The sequence below is a fragment of the Ovis aries genome, chromosome 2 (assembly GCF_016772045.2).
Source record: "Ovis aries strain OAR_USU_Benz2616 breed Rambouillet chromosome 2, ARS-UI_Ramb_v3.0, whole genome shotgun sequence".
Taxonomy (NCBI): domain Eukaryota; kingdom Metazoa; phylum Chordata; class Mammalia; order Artiodactyla; family Bovidae; genus Ovis; species Ovis aries.
Window position 1 is genome coordinate 151,247,787 of NC_056055.1, and position 16,187 is coordinate 151,263,973.

Genomic DNA, 16,187 nt, shown 5'->3' on the forward strand with positions numbered 1-16,187 from the left:
TAAGTAACTTCTCAATAGTTTAGCCCATTTCCCATTCAATCGAAGATGCAAAGTATCAGACAAAATGATGAACTTCACTGCAAAGTGGTTATTACTAGTTTACACATTGAGTGTTTATAATTCTCTTGAAGGTATAGAAACTCACGAGTGGGTTCAAGTATGTACTTTGATCACAATGAGAATTCAATCAATATTGCGTTATTAGCAATATAATTGATTCTTTTTGAAAATAATGTACTTATTGTATTAGCAAAGGAAAAAAGCCAATCTCAGAAAATTTTTAAACAACTGTATATGAGTGTATACATATGTAAGTTCTATAGAAATTTCCCGCCTTTGTGGGAGACAGCAGGATTCATATCAAAATCTCTTCACTTGATTTTTTAATTGCTCTTTACAAAAACAACACATATCCCAGAGCATAAATTTAAGTAAAATATCATCCTGTTGAACTACACTACAACTTCTAAACACTGGTTGGTTATGTGCTAAAAAATCACAATTAAATGAAAGTACCTATATTCTATGATGAGAGGTAGATGAATGAGCTTCATTCATGGAAAAGCAACAGTTTCTCCAGAGGAACAACTCTCAGTTGTTTAATTTCTTTGAGGACAAATCAAACCTCTGAGGATAAATAAGACCAAAACAAATGATAAGTGAGTCTTTATCATTTTAACAAGACCAATTCCATCTAACCACCACTTAAATTCTCTTCTGTTTCTATCCGGCTTCCAGAAAATTTAGTCTCAACAAGAGGTTAAGCGTCAAATGTGTACAGTAGACTGGCTGTTTGTTAACAAATGAGTCCAAGAAGGTAGCCACTAACTCAGCCATTACGGGGACAAATGTTTGTCTGGCTGTGACATTTATATTTTTAGGAGTTGAGCATTTCAGATATATAACTTCAGTCTTCTCCCCTTACCCCAGAGGGTAAATTATAATAAATTCTCGAAAAGACAGTATTCTTGCCAAGCAAAAAAATGCAACAGAATGAGAATGCTTGCATCTGGTCCAACATCTTCATTTTATAAGATGAGAAAACCAGAGCCCAGAGGAGTTAAATGACTTGCTCATGGGACACATACCAGCTTAGTAACATGGCCAGGTCTAGGACTAGAGACTCTTTATTAAATTACTGTCTGTTGGTTTACATCAAGTATCTTCCAAACTTTTCTTCTAGTCTTTCTTGCTTTTGTAGTTTCCTGCCAATTTCAAGTGTGAGGTTCAGACAGAAAAGGCAGAAAAGAGTTTATTTACAAGGTGCATTTCAGTTCATAGAAGATTACACAAGCATTTTCTTCATACGTTGACTAGCAAAGACGCTGTACATAATGACCACAGTTAGAATTACAAATACCATAGTAGTATACACATTTAAAAGGTATGCTTTACATTTTCAAGAGCATAATACTATCAGTTTTTACCTTCTAAACATAACAGTTTATTAAGCTGTTTACCCAAACCTCCTACACATGATGGTTAGTGGTGTCTACATGCCTCAAGTACTGCATGCCTGAGGAAGGTTCAACTTCCCTGTTTTATTTTATTTTTTTTTTAATGTCTACTTTTTATTTTTATTTTTTTATATTTAGTAGCCTGTAATAAACCATAATAGAAAAGAATACAAAATAAGCATAAATATTATATATATATGATTTAACTGAATCACTTTGTTCTGCTGTACACCAGAAAGTAACAAAACATTCTAAATCAACTATACTTCAATAAAAAAGTATTCAACTTTTATGAATCACTATTTAATTTGACCTATTTTTTGCCAGTCTGACTCATTGGTTCTTTTTTTTTTTTTATTCCTTTACTTTATTTATTCATTTTTTTTTAAATTTTAAAATCTTTAATTCTTACATGCGTTCCCAAACGTGAACCCCCCTCCCACCTCCCTCCCCATAACATCTCTCTGGGTCATCCCCATGCACCAGCCCCAAGCATGCTGTATCCTGCGTCAGACATAGACTGGCGATTTGATTCTTACATGATAGTATACATGTTAGAATGCCATGCTCCCAAATCATCCCACCCTCTCCCTCTCCCTCTGAGTCCAAAAGTCCGTTATAAGCCAGAAAGAAAAACACCAATACAGTATACTAACACATATATATGGAATTTAGAAAGATGGCAATGACGACCCTGTATGCAAGACAGCAAAAAAGACTCAGATGTGTACAACTTCCCTGTTTTAAAAATACCCTTGGTTGACTGATTTTGATCAATTCTCTTCTTTAAAGGCAATCTCTTGCAAACCATCCAGTTCACAATATTTTTTGTTTGGTAGTTTTCTTTCCTGAAATATCCTATTCAGATCCATAGTCATATTGACTAAGATCACAGAAAACAAGCCAATAATTTGCCTGGGACATAGCAGATGCTACAGAAAGCATCATTAAGTATCACAACATAAGAATAAAAATGTTGATGTATTAAAGCCGGCCCTAAGCCAGGCCTTGTTTTAAGTGCTCGACATATATTAGCCCATTCAGTCCTCTAAACAACCATATGAGGTGGACAGTTTTGTCATTCTGTTTTACAGATGAGCAGAACAAGATCCAGAGAGGTTAGATAATTTACCAAGTTAGACACCTTGCAAACAGAAGAGCCAGAATTGAACTATGACCCTCTGGCTGCTAATTACGATACCTCACTGCCTTATAAGGATACTTTTCAAGGGCTTTTACTCAGTGTGTGGGTGAAATCCCAAAGCCTTTCCCTGGCCTAAACTACATTGGTTCACCTTGAACTAAAGTAGGGGTAAATAGGTACCTTAAAAACATTATATGGTCTATTCCCTTCCACCTCACTTTCCAAAATTAAACTGTTAAAGAAAACAAAGTTATTTAAGATGAACACAAAGGAGAATCAAGAGTCTCAAAAGAGAATCCAAATCTCCTGTTGTTATGATTTGGGATAGAAGGGAAAACAGGACTGATTATATACAGGAATGCTTCTGAAACCATTTTGTTTTCTTAAAAAACAAACCAAAAAGCCCTGAGAACTCTGGGAACCTTGAGTTGAAATATATCTTAGATCAATGCAATCCAAACCCTGTACCTTTAAAAGTAGGAAGCTGTAAGCCAAATACTAAATGGTTTGTCAAGGTTATATGGTTTAATGGCAGATCTTCTAATTCCTAGCTTAGGGTGCTTTTCACTTTCATGTTTGCTTTTCACCTCCTTTTCATGTTTGCTTTTCACCTCCTTTTCATGTTTGCTCTTCACCTCCTTTTCATGTTTGCAATTAAAGAGAGAGCTTATAGTGGACCAGAATTTCAGATACCACCTATCCAGTGTTTTAAAAGTCTATTTGTAATGGGCTGTGCGTGCCCATAAAACACTGTATTCAAAGTTCTAGGCCAGCCCCCAAAGCCTGCACAGTATGCTGATAGTCCACCTTCAACCTCCCATTTTACCTTTTGTATTCACATATAATATCATTTTTATGACAAAAATGCATATCTGCTCTAAATGCAACCTACAACACTAGGCGCCAATTTCTACATTCTATATAAGTAGCTCTTGAAAGGGGGCTTTTTCTGGCTCTCCAAGAAGGCAGATGCATTGGTGGTGGTGGTGGTATGTGTGTTGTGGGGAGAAAGGACAGGGAGGCAGATTAGGGAAGAGCAGAATAAACATCCTTGTATATCTGTAACTCACTAAACTCATATTGAATAAAGCAACAATTATAGAAGTTAAACATGCCTTGCTTGTTGATAAAAAAAGGGTTACTGATTCCTCTGATCCTTTCCCTCTCCACACTTAATTTGTGAGTTCTGGACTCTGTGAGGGCTATATGATATACTGTCCTTCAGAGAATGGCATCTAACCAATCCTCAGGCATTATTCACTTCATGAAAAATGCTTACCATGACATGACTTAAAATAATTCAAATACTTCCATATTTTAATTTATATATTTTACAGTATTAAAGATTTAGTATAATTTCTAATGATATTTTATCACTTGCAATGAATCACTATATCACTATATATGAGTCATAATAAACTATAATATTATTAAGACTATGAATAATGAAATGATTAGCAGTATAGCCAACACTTACTGGTATATCAAATAAAAGTAAATCTAAATTATATTAAAAAAAAAAAAAAACCTCAGACCAATGACAAATGGAATGTCTGTAGCCTTCTAAATTTAAACAAAGAGCACCATCATGGAATGTCCCCAATTTAGTTTTCGCAACATAGCCTTCAAAAGATGAACACAATTCCACTGAATTACTGAAGTGACAGAGGGCGCAACTTTTGAATGACATACATACAACTTCTCAACTGCAACCAGCAAGCACATGAATCACTGCTGTTTGTGACTCAAGGCCTGATCCCCCTACCCTAAGAGAAACTTGTTATTTTCCATTGCTGGGCATCAAACTGATTTGCTAACTGTTATAATCACTTATTGGCAGTATCCCAAGTCTTATACCCAGGTATACTTAAAGTTTACTTTGTCTGTCTGTCTTATCTCTCTGTTTGCAGCTATTTGTAGTTACAGATTGGGCATGAAATAGTTACTGGATACTGCCAACATATCCAGTTCATTGGTGTTATGAATTAGATTTTTTTCCCCTCTTCATTGCAGGAAAGGCACTACAAAACCATTTAACACATTGAGGAAGTAATTATCTCCCAGTACACTGAAGGTGTGAAGGTAACTTCCCAAAGTGACATACAATTCCAAGAACCCTTGAATAACCTCTACTTTATCTTTCACTTAAAAAGGAAGCAATAATATCCACTTTAGAATGAAGCAAATTAGGGACATCCCTCTTGACTAAAAATAAAAAAAAAAGCTCATGGAGCAATCTCAAAATACCTTAATATTTCAAAGCTGTAAGGTGAAGCACTAGATGTAACTGGTTGGCACCATCCAGGGTATGGAAATTCTCTATTTAAATCAACCCCTGGTCAACAACAAGGAAATATCTCAGTTTGAAAACTGACAATAATTGGATTTTTAACAATTAAGCAAATTTAAGAGCTTTAAACTGAAATCCCTTTCCCAATTTGTATAGAAAGGAAAGAAAATTGTAACTCTGACTTAATATAGACAATCCAAATACTCAAGGTTATAAAATTGCTAAAGTTCCTGTTGAATTGAGTTTGGTAGTAATTTCCTGAAATTCAAATGATGTCAGAACCACTGATAGAATTAGTTTATTCAGCTTGTAAATGCAGCAGTAGCCTTTCTCCCCCCTCCTGGATGAATGCCAGCTGCTCCTACTTTCTGCTTACCTTCTCGTACATGTGCTTTCCATCACTACCTTGGTCCTCTATTTCCTTCCAAAAACAACATGGGTAAGAATTAAGATAACTGAACATTTGTCCCCCAATTTAGAATTGTCTATATAACATATAAGACATGAAATACAGCACTTTCTCTTATATAATATTGGGAGTTGGGGAGGGAATGATTGAAATAGTTTATTTTATTGTGAACGATAACCAATTTTAAAACTTCTTCTCTTCAAATATCAGTAACACATAGACGATAATTCTAACTGAAAGCCTACCTTGAAGCATGTAAAACTATTTGTACAGCCAATCATATATATCAAGGTATATAAACATTTTCTATATGCCTGAATGGGCTATTTCAATTTCTAATGCAGTAGAGAAACTAAATGTGCTTTCACTTTCTAATATTCATATCACATCAAATATGCACGTGTTAAACTCTGCTGTGAGGAGTGTGTTACATAATAAGTTTCCTGTTCACATCTCCAAACACTTCTGGATATCCAACATGGTGTTATTAATTCTAATTTAGAGCCAACCCTCTAAACTAGAAGGCACACTTACTATGAACATACCTGGAAAACAATGTAGCAGCCAAAAGACACAACTTTATCCATCACAAAGTTTTTTTCTTTTCTCTGTTTCCTTTCCCCACGGGTTCTTAACCAAATGAAAGGCTCTCATTTTATACTTTTCAATGCCCTTGATCCCTACACAGAAGGCGTTAGTAGACAGCTGGACAATCAACTATGTTCCTGAATCTGATACAAAATAGCCAAGCATGGAGAGGCTTATAGTAAATTCAACCTCCAAAGCAAACTGTGTCAAATAAAAGCACACATAGTATACTTTTCCAAATCCAGAAATACTTATTTTGGACATCAACTGTTCTCATGTTGATGAGAATGAGAGAATGCTACCATTTTTTGTAACTGTATCACTGGTACGAGAAAGGAAATTAAATACTTTCTACAGCAATACACTACATTCAAAAAGAGAAGTGGTCTTCTACTTTACCTTTTAAAATAACACAATCTAAGTCCTGTTCTAGCAAAGCAACTTCTGTCAAAAATTTGCTTTTTGCATTAAGGAAAATAAATTTTGACCAAAACTATATACTAATTAATCATTTTGGATTTTACACATAAATAACCACCATTCTTTAAAAGTCATAGACCTGTATTTTTATTTTACGTTCAAACTCGGTGCCAAAAATAGAGAAAGAACTGCGACCTCAACTAATAAATTACATCTTGAAATGTACATCATCTGTAGTACCCCATTACTTCCAATGGTAACCGACACGCCCCGAATTTAACTGTACCAGACAGTCCTATCTGTCCCATCGCTGACCAAACACTGCTTCTCTGTTTCTATTCATTATGGATTGTAAGAGGTCTAAACACAGCCCAGTATGCGAGAAAATAATTACAATTTTCGAGAAAAAAAATACAATTTTTATGACAGTAAAGTGATGCATTCAAGTTATCTCCTGAAGAACATCCCCGTCCATGAGCATTAACAGACATTTTTTTGATAGAGCCAAAATACGTTGGCTGCAAGCTCATTACTCAAAGAACCTTAGGCACCCTTTCCTGCAGATCAAAAAAAAAAAAAAAAAAAAAACCTCGTAAAATCCAGGCACTATTTAAACCTTGTAAACCAAAGTTGCCAAGAACCTTGTGCAATTATCAATAACCTTGGCTATACCGCCACCGGCACGAAATTCACGGTCCTGGAGACCAATGCAGCAAAATCCCAGACGAAAAGACTAGCTGAAGCCCGACAGAACTGCCGCGCTTCCCCTCCGCCGCCCTCTGCCGCATGGAGAAAAGCCAGGGGAGGAGAGGAGTGGAGAGAGGCTCACCAGCTCCGAAGATGCTCCGGTGACCTCTGACTGCTCAGCGAGAGCTGGGCTGGGGAAGGCTCTAGTTCTGCCGCGGCGGGCCGCGTGGACTATGCTCCCGGTGCATTCCTCGCATTCCTGCACAGTCTGTCGCCAGCCGAAGAGCCCGCGGTGCGCGTCCCCCCCGGACACACACACCTGCTTACTGCTGCGCCCCGCGCGGCCACGGCCGCCGCGGCGCCTCTACTGCCCGCTCTCGCTGTTTGTCGCACTCAGCCAACAACGCAGCCAAATTTCGGCCCAACCGCTCAGCCCCTCGCTTCCCGGGTAGAGGGGGAAAGAGAGAAGGGTGGGCAGCGCCAGCGGCGGGCAGGGACACTCTATCCGCCTGGGGGTGCCGCAGCTCCTCTTCAACTCCTGGCAGGGAGAGAAGGAAGCGGCCGCGCAAGAGGGCAGCCGGGGAAGCTTGCGGCTAGAGAACCGGGAGGGGTGGAGCGTGAGCATACGCGGCGAGGAGAGAGGGGCGCACTGGACAGGGTGGGTGGGCAGGACCAGCTAGAAGCGCGGGACTCCGGGCAAACGCAAGACAGCACTGGCAGAAGGGACGTGGGAGGGGGGGGGCGGGGCAAGGTGCAGGAGTTGGGGCTGGAGAGAAGGACGGGCCGCCCTGGGGGTTCGCGAAGACGGGCGCCCAGGGGTGTTGGGGGCGCGAGGCGGCGTACCAGGGGGGCAGGAGAGGGGAAGCCTCCCGGCAGACGTCCAGGAGGGCTCGGCGTGGCGCTCAAGTTTGGGGCTGCGGGCCCTAGATCCAAAAAGGCCAATGCGGGGTGGGGTCGTGCGCTGCGTGTAGGGGAGACCAGGGGAAGAGTAATCACCGGGAAAAGCAAATGGAGGGTGAAACTTGTGCGCCTACCGGGGGGAGGGGAGCAGGCAGGCGAGTGCGGGCAGGAACACGAGGCGGGGCAGGAAAGCCGAGGCGGCCGCGAGGCGGTGAGGACGGAGTAACGGGAGGGAGGCGCCCGTCCCCGTCCCTCCCCGCGCCCCTCGCAGGCAAGTCCCATCTCCGGCCCGAGGGGGCGAGGGCCGGGGGTCTTGTGAGCCGGAGTCTCCGCGCCTTCCCGCAAGCCCGCACACTTACTTTCCAGGTTAGGCAGCAGCCGCCGTCGCTCCGGGGATCAGGAACATCGGCGCGGTGGGGTCGCCGCTGCGGCACTCGAAAAAATTAAAAAAGTGCCGCGGCCGAGCGGCTGCCCGCCCCTCCCTCCCCCACCCGCCCCCTACCCCGAAGCGGCTCTCCCACCACCCCTGGCGGCGGCGGTGGCCAACTTGCCCCGCTACCCCTTGCCCATGGTGCCGCCTCCGCGGCCGGCGTCGACGCGGACTCAGCCCCGGAGCCCCCTCTACTGCCCAGAGGCCGCCGCCGCCCGCCCAGCACTCAGCCCGCCTGCCCAGCCAGCACCAGGCTCCCGGGAACGTCAGCACGCCGCCGTCTCCGGACCTGCTCCCTGCCTACCCCATTGGTCGGAAGGAGAAGGCTGGCTCTTCCCATTGGACCGGCCCTCATATTGAACTGACCAATGGGAACTGAGGTTTCAGGTCGCCATAGAGACCGATGCTGTTAAGAGCGAGAGGGCCTGGAGAAGGTGGGGAGTGAGGATGAAGGTGTCTCTGGCTTTGGGTGCGGGAGGGGGTGGAGGAAAGAGCTACCGAGGGATTCCTGAGTGCTGATTGAAATTGGGACAGCTTTCGCTTTGTCTCCCTGTCAAACCCAGTTGTGCATGGAAGGGTTAGTCCGTCGCGTCAAAGGCAGGGACAGCTGAGCCCCTAGAGGAATCCTTGAGAACCTGGGAGTGGGCATTTCACTTTTTCTGCGATTAGGGAGTCCCTCGGCCTCTGCCCTTTGGCCTTTGACACGTGTGCACCTTCTGCTTCTCCAGGTGAGTTTGCACCCCATCCCTTAAATCATTGCTTCTTCCTGACGTCACTGACCCACATCAAATCTACTTGTTCTTCCCAACCACTCCCCCTTCCCTGGGGTGGATCTTGCATCAAAATTTTGGGTCTAAAGACTTAAAAGGAGACTAAACATCATTCAAAGATTTCCTTTGGATGATATTTTTATGAGGAAACAGGCTGACGTGTTGTATGATGGATGTCATCTAGTCAGTGCATGAGATGTGTTCCCTGCTTCCCAAAGAAAACCTCTAATCTCTCCACTGAAGGATATTTATTAAACGCCCATCTGTGTGTGCATTCTGCACTATAAGCTTGACAGGTGCATGCTCTTTCCCCTAAGAGTTTACAAGGTGGGGCAAGACACAGGCAATTGATCCTTCATGTCTTCTGATGATTTCACAAGGGAGTAAAGGAAATAGATTACACTTGGTAGATTTTGTTTTCTGCCTATTTTCAAGTTTGCCTCTAAATTTGATAAATAAACTGAGACATGGAGTCACATAGAAAATCTTGAGCTTTAATTACAAGTGCTTTGCTTTCATTTAAAGTCACTTTGCTAGTTCGTAAATACAGATTGCTTTTTGTAAGTAATTTTCATATCTAGATACTAGCTATTAAAATAGAACTTTGTGAACATACTGGGCTTTTAAGCATTATATTGTTTTGTGATATAGTCACTGATATTCTTATGTTCCTTCTTTTTGTTGATTTTGCCATTTTTACACTATTTTTTTAATTAAGAAGACTATGTTTAGGCTACTGCCCTTCAATTTGAAGGGACCATATTGTATGAAAAAACTGATAGAATTTTGGAAATTACAAATATTTTGTTAAGAGCAACAGATTAATGTGTGTGCAAGCCACATATGTCTTTCTACTGTCCTGAATTTTAAGTTGGATAATATGCTACTGTTTGTTATCTTGCCATAATTAAAAATTACAAAAATAAACAAGAATTGTTCAGTGGTACCTTAATTAGAAAGTGTCTTCCGCAGTTTGTAGTAAAATTTGAACTTTGTCCATAATCCTATGCAGGATTGGACTGTGAAACAAATCAGCTAAACATATGAGTGCTCCCCCCTAAATATTTATAGAATTGGAAAGAAACCAGCAGGGACTTTGGAGTGCTGTCTCATTCCTTGCCATCATGGAAATTAGCTCATCATGCTTTCAATTTCTGCCTTTTGTTTTCTTTGTGGTGTTTGTTTATAAGAGAATAGAAAAAGTAAAGTGCAAATTTTTATAAATAAAAACTCAGTTTTAATGTACTAGCAAAATACCAATGACTTTTTAAAAATTTTGTAATGATCAATAGAAGATATGTCAAATGGAAAGAAAACATTGATATTTCCTTTTTCCTTCCCTTAGGCTAATATAAAAGGAAAGAAACAAGAACTAATTTATTTTTTACTCTTATAGTCTTTTCTTTTTTGCATATTTCTCAGATCACATGTTTGCTGAGTATTTTGATACTGTGTATTTCATGTTTGTAATGATTAAAATGTTACTAAAATCCACCATGAATAATGTCCCTTAAAATGTTGTCATTCAAATTATTATTAGTCATTTTTATGCTCCAGTGAAAGATTTCTTTTAAACTTGCTCCTGCACAACCAAGCACTGTTGGATAAAGAAATTACTTTGTTCCACTAAAAGTTTATGCTATCCAGTCTTGGCTGGATCTTCACTGATTCTCTAAATTCCTTTCCTCATCAGGAGGGTGATTATCTAGGATACTGATGCAAAGACATTATTCAGGGCACTTCTCCCAAAACTGTCCTATTTCTGCTCTACTCAGCCTCCACTGTACTTGGTCTTCTTCCAGTTCTGCAAATGATCTTGTCTCCTACTTGACTGAGGCATCCACCATGAGGTTTCTCAACTTTCCTAAACCTCAGTCTCAGTTTTCACACTTCATCACTTCTTTCAGTCCTGGCTGAGAAGGGTGCCAGCCTTCTGTTCTGAGCTCACACTTCACTTGTGCTCTTAAACATTGGCCATCCTCCCACCCCAGACATTTCCTCCATTGATTATACTCACTCTCTTAGATCATGTGTTACATCCTCTCCTCCAAAAATTTTATCCTATATCTTACAAATATGTGACCTTCAGTAATACCACCTCCCCTCTATCCTTCTATTGGCTAAATCACTAAGAAATGATTTGAAGGGAATTTCTCGTGGCTTCTATTTTTTCCACTGTCAATTTTCTGCCCTTGAGTACAACTGAAATAATTCTGAAGATTGTGCTCTTTGCCCTCAAAACCCTAACTCTTTTTGCCAACAAAGTTTTCCTTTATAAATGTGCCTTTTACTTGCAAATTGCAATGCCTCAATCCAGATTTCCAGTGCAGGATAGAAACCATTGTCTCCCACCCTTTTGGATACATAGAAATGCAAATTATTTATTTGAGAAAAGGAAGCATTTCACCTACTACCCCCACCACCTTGGTGGCTCTAACTGCTGGGAAATTGAGGTAGGAAATGGGGCCTCTGCTTCCCCTGACAGTGGAGCATGCTCAAGTACAAAAGTAAACAGCAGAAATCCAAAGAAACTTTTAAATTACCATTTCAGAAAGAAGTCAGCCTGAACCTTTCATGGTTATGAAAACTTTGTAACTTTCTAAAGTTATTTTAATATTAGCCTATAATGTCTAGCAGTGAATTCCTGACAAAGAACAGCAAAGGCAGCAAGGGAAAGAGAGAAGCAGGAACACTCTTTCCTCATTCTTAGATGCCGAGGGAGAAGGTGGGAAAAGTGAAGATAAAAATTTCACAAAGAGTGCTGGTTAGGGGATGAGGGTGGTGTTTGTTTTAAAAAGAATGTTAAAAAGAGGCAGGTGGCAAAGGAGGGAAAGAGTGCAGTGGAATAAACTTGTCCTGGGAGAGGATGCTAGAGCTAAATAACAATTCCTCTCAGGATTGCAGAATTGGCTGTGTTCCACCTCTAGCACATTCTCTGAATATGCAAATCATCCCTCTGCCTTTAGCAACCCAGCCAAATAGTTACCTGTAGAGCCTTTTCTCAAAGTGTCCTGATGATAGCAGCCACCTCCAAAGAGGATTATTTCTGCTTTGGTGTTTTATTGAGGCACTAACACTTTCTACCCCAAGGTGCAGATATATAGTGTGTGAGCCTTTTCTCCTAGAAAATCGGATGCATGTCGTGGTCATGATGATAGCCTCTGCAGTGCCTCGGACTACTAAAGTGTCTCCCACACTAGAAAAATGCCAACAGTCATGAATCCTTCTTTTAGCCTTTGGAAGAATTTGGCTTCCAACAATGAAAAATTGGAATCAGTAATGTTGGGCGGTAATTAGAAAAAGATGGGACTAGAGGTTCACTGTGGAAAAGTGAGGTAATGTATGGCAGAGCAGAGTCGAGGTTTCTGCCATGTATCCTCCTAAGAGAGAAAGACCTCAGATCTCATCTCTACCATGACCTATCTCTACTCCTCTGTGAGGGACGGGACCAATGTGAACAGAACTGGCTGCATGTCTTTTGGCATGAACTTATCATATCCAGAGCTAAGGCTATAAAATCTGTATGTTGGAGAAAGCAGTTGAAAGTCAAGTTTGTCAAACAGTTTAAATAAGGATTGTCTACATTTTTTCCATCTGAAGCATCCAGGTTGCTCTGTCTTTTGAAACACCATAGAATCATGCAAATTTAACAACTTCATAAAATCAGAAAGTCATTAAACATCTGGAAAGTGTAATTGACATGATTCCAAGTACATATATGCATAATCCTTGAAGTAAGCAGTCCTGTATGTCTCATGACCTTGCATCTAACCATGGAACCAGCCCTGCTGGGGGCCTGACACAGATGTAGCCAATCCATCAGCTGACTGCTGCTGCTGCTGCTAAGTCACTTCAGTCGTGTCCGACTCTGTGTGACCCCATAGACGGCAGCCCACCAGGCTCCCCCATCCCTGGGACTCTCCAGGCAAGAACACTGGAGTGGGTTGCCGTTTCCTTCTCCAAAGCATGAAAGTGAAAAGTGAAAGGGAAGTCGCTCAGTCGCGTCCGACTCTTCGCGACACCATGGACTGCAGCCTACCAGGCTCCTCCGTCCATGGGATTTTCCAGGCAAGAGCACTGGAGTGGGGTGCCATCGCCTTCTCCGCATCAGCTGACTATTGACCCATAAACTATAATAGTACCACTCATATTTTTTTCCCTAGAAATTTGGGATTCAGAAAACAAGTGAGCCAGAGAGAATAGCTGCCTTCATCCTGATGTTTTCTGGGTTCTTATTCTCCCCAGGAAGGCAGAATATATACTTCATTTTTTATTGACCCATGAGATTTTTAAAAATTAAGTATATTTGACATATAACATTGTGTTAATTTAAGGTATATAATGTATTACTTTTATACACATACATTATAATATGATTGCTATTGTAGCAATATTTATCACATTACATAATTATACAATAAACTATTATTGTCTATATTCATTATATAGTATATTAGATCTCCATTGCTAATTTGCCAATTATTGCAAGTTTGTAGCCTTAAACATCAATCATATTGCTCCACTCTCTATCCCCTGGTAAATCATTTTTCTCTGATTTTTAGAAGTTTGACTTTTTAAGATCCCAAATTAAGTAATATATAATACTTATCTTTCTCCAACTTACCTTACATAATATAATGTGCTCAAGGTCCATCCATGTTTTTGCAAGTGGCAGGCTATCCTCCTTTCTCATGGTTGAATATATTGTGTATATATACATCTTGTTTAAATCCATTCATCTGTTTGATGAACATTTAAGATGTTTCCATATCTAGGCTATTGAGAATAATGCTGCAGTAAACATGGGAGTGCAGATATCACTTTAAGATATTTGCTACTTAAAATCACCCCAACCCATCCTTTTCCTGTTTTGCCTTTAATGAGTCTTTGTTTCTTAAAAACAAAAGGTTTCACTAAAATATTATGCAAATATTTACAACAAAACAAAACATATATTATGACCATCATATTGGACTTGAAGAGAGCAGTCTAAAATTTTCTGAAGAGTAAAGAATAGAAAACAAATAATCTGTCTAGATCCAAACATTACCAACTAAATTTGGGTAAAAGAGCTTTCCTTGGTGTGGCATCAATTCCTCCCTACTCCCCACAAAGCCTTATATTCCTCAACTCTCAGTTTTCCTCCTTTGAAGTTGGGAGTAAGAGAAGAACTTTGAGAAGATAAGCAATATGATTCCTATTTCAGGGTAGAGTCATTTTACCATCCCATTGGTGTAGGAAGAAAATACAGTTATACTATTTTTAGAGACATTTGTGCTAATGTTTTAGGAACTAGACTAAAAAAAAATTGAAGCAGAAGAATTTATCTGAGATATTAGTAGCCCTACAACTCAAGGGAAACAGATTTTGAAGTTTAAGATTCAGTAATTATTGTTGTAATAAAATATCTCAGAAGGAAAACCAGACTCCATCCAAAACTGTTACAGTGTTTTACATAAAATACCTATATGCTGCTGATGCTGCTGATGCTGCTGCTAAGTCGCTTCAGTCCTGTCCGACTCTGTGCGACCCCATAGAAGGCAGCCCACCAGGCTCCCCTGTCCCTGGGATTCTCCAGGCAAGAACACTGGAGTGGGTTGCCATTTCCTTCTCCAGTGCATGAAAGTGAAAAGTGAAAGTGAAGTCTCTCAGTCGTGTCCAACTCTTAGCGACCCCATGGACTGCAGCCCACCAGGCTCTTCTGTCCACGGGATTTTTCCAGGCAAGAGTACTAGAGTGGGGTGCCACTGCCTTCTCCAAAATACCTATATAATACGCTATATAGACTAGCATACTGTTTTCCGCACAGAGTTTCTTTCTTTCCCTTTTTTCTTTCTTTTTTTTTTTGACAGTGCCCTGCAGCATGTGGGATCTTAGTTTCCTCAACAGGGATCAAACCTGTACCCCCTACAATGGAAGTGCAGACTCAACCACTGGACCACTGGGGACATCCATAAAATACCTAGTTTTCAACAAAAAATTATGAGACAGCTAAAAAAACCAGAAAAGTATCCAAATTCAGGAAAATAAGTAGCCAATAGACAGGCTGAGTGAACATATTGTTGAATTTAGCAGACAGCTAATCCAAGTGTCTACTATAAATATATTTTAAAACTTACAGGAAAAATGACTTAATAAATGGGGACTCTGAATAGAGAAATAAAGATTATAAAAAAGGAACTAAATGGAGATTCTTGACAAACTATCCAATCTGAAAAACAAATTTTAAAATATTGAGAAAAAATGAACTGAGCCTCAAATTGGCAGGACAGCTGTGAATAACAGAAGGAAAGGAAGGATAGAAGGATATATAAAAAATGTAAAGAAGCAACTGTCTAAAAAAAAAAGAACCAATGGCCTAAAACTTCCCTAATTTCATAAAAATTTTAATCTACAGATCCAAGGAACACAGTAAATCCTGGAGTAGAGTAAGCATAAGGAGACCACACTAGCTACATCATAGACTGCTGGAAGACAAAGATGAGAAAGTTTTGAAGCAAAGATAGAATAACAACTCATCATGTACAAGGGAACCATAATAAAATTAACAGCTAACTTATCAGAAATAAAGGAAACTGGAGGGAGGTGGAAAGACACATTCAAGGTACTGAAAGAAAAAATCCTGTCAATCAAGTTTTCTTTAGCAAAACCGTCAAAAATGAAGGTGGCAGTCCTCATAAATGAACCGATATTAGAAATATGCTAATACTGACAAAATCTGTATGGCTACCACTTTTAAGTGAGGTCCAAAGCTAAAGAAGGCTGTCAGATGCAGGACGCCTGGCAAGTCAATAATTTCCATTTGAAAAACAGTTCTTGATTCAGTGCTAACTCTGGAACATCAGATGATCACCACATTAAAATTCTGTTTAGGAAGTTCTCCTAAAATAAATTTTGGGCAAATATGACCTCATTATTTTTCTTAACTACAGCGTTCTCTATCTGCTTCATAGAGGTGGCAGTAAGCTGACCAGAACACTAGAGGAAGAGAAAATAAGAGCAAGAACTGTCTCCCTATCCTGTTCTCTGACCGTGGCAGCCAGCCCTTTCCATCTCTGGGTCACTGATTCCTTTATATGGTAAATCAGTTAA

The 16,187-nt window shown here is 40.2% G+C and overlaps 2 protein-coding genes across 33 annotated transcripts in view; one reads left to right on the forward strand and one right to left on the reverse strand.

Moving 5' to 3' along the window:
- Positions 1 to 8,584, reverse strand: part of PKP4 (plakophilin 4) — a 259,580-nt gene extending 250,996 nt beyond the window's left edge. For 17 of the 26 annotated variants that reach the window (XM_060409898.1, XM_060409893.1, XM_060409902.1 and 14 more), the window contains exon 1: positions 8,255 to 8,584. The gene's annotated coding sequence lies outside the window, so the exon portion shown is untranslated. Of the gene's footprint in view, positions 1 to 516; positions 7,957 to 8,254 lie in introns of those variants that run through there. The other 9 variants (XM_060409899.1, XM_060409891.1, XM_060409890.1 and 6 more) reach the window with 4 other exon arrangements.
- Positions 8,585 to 8,718: 134 nt separating this feature from the next.
- CCDC148 (coiled-coil domain containing 148) overlaps positions 8,719 to 16,187 on the forward strand; it is a 340,275-nt gene continuing 332,806 nt past the window's right edge. For 6 of the 7 annotated variants that reach the window (XR_009599333.1, XM_060409905.1, XM_012136609.3 and 3 more), the window contains exon 1: positions 8,719 to 9,053. The gene's annotated coding sequence lies outside the window, so the exon portion shown is untranslated. The remainder of the gene's footprint in view (positions 9,054 to 16,187) is intronic. The other variant, XM_060409909.1, reaches the window with a different exon arrangement.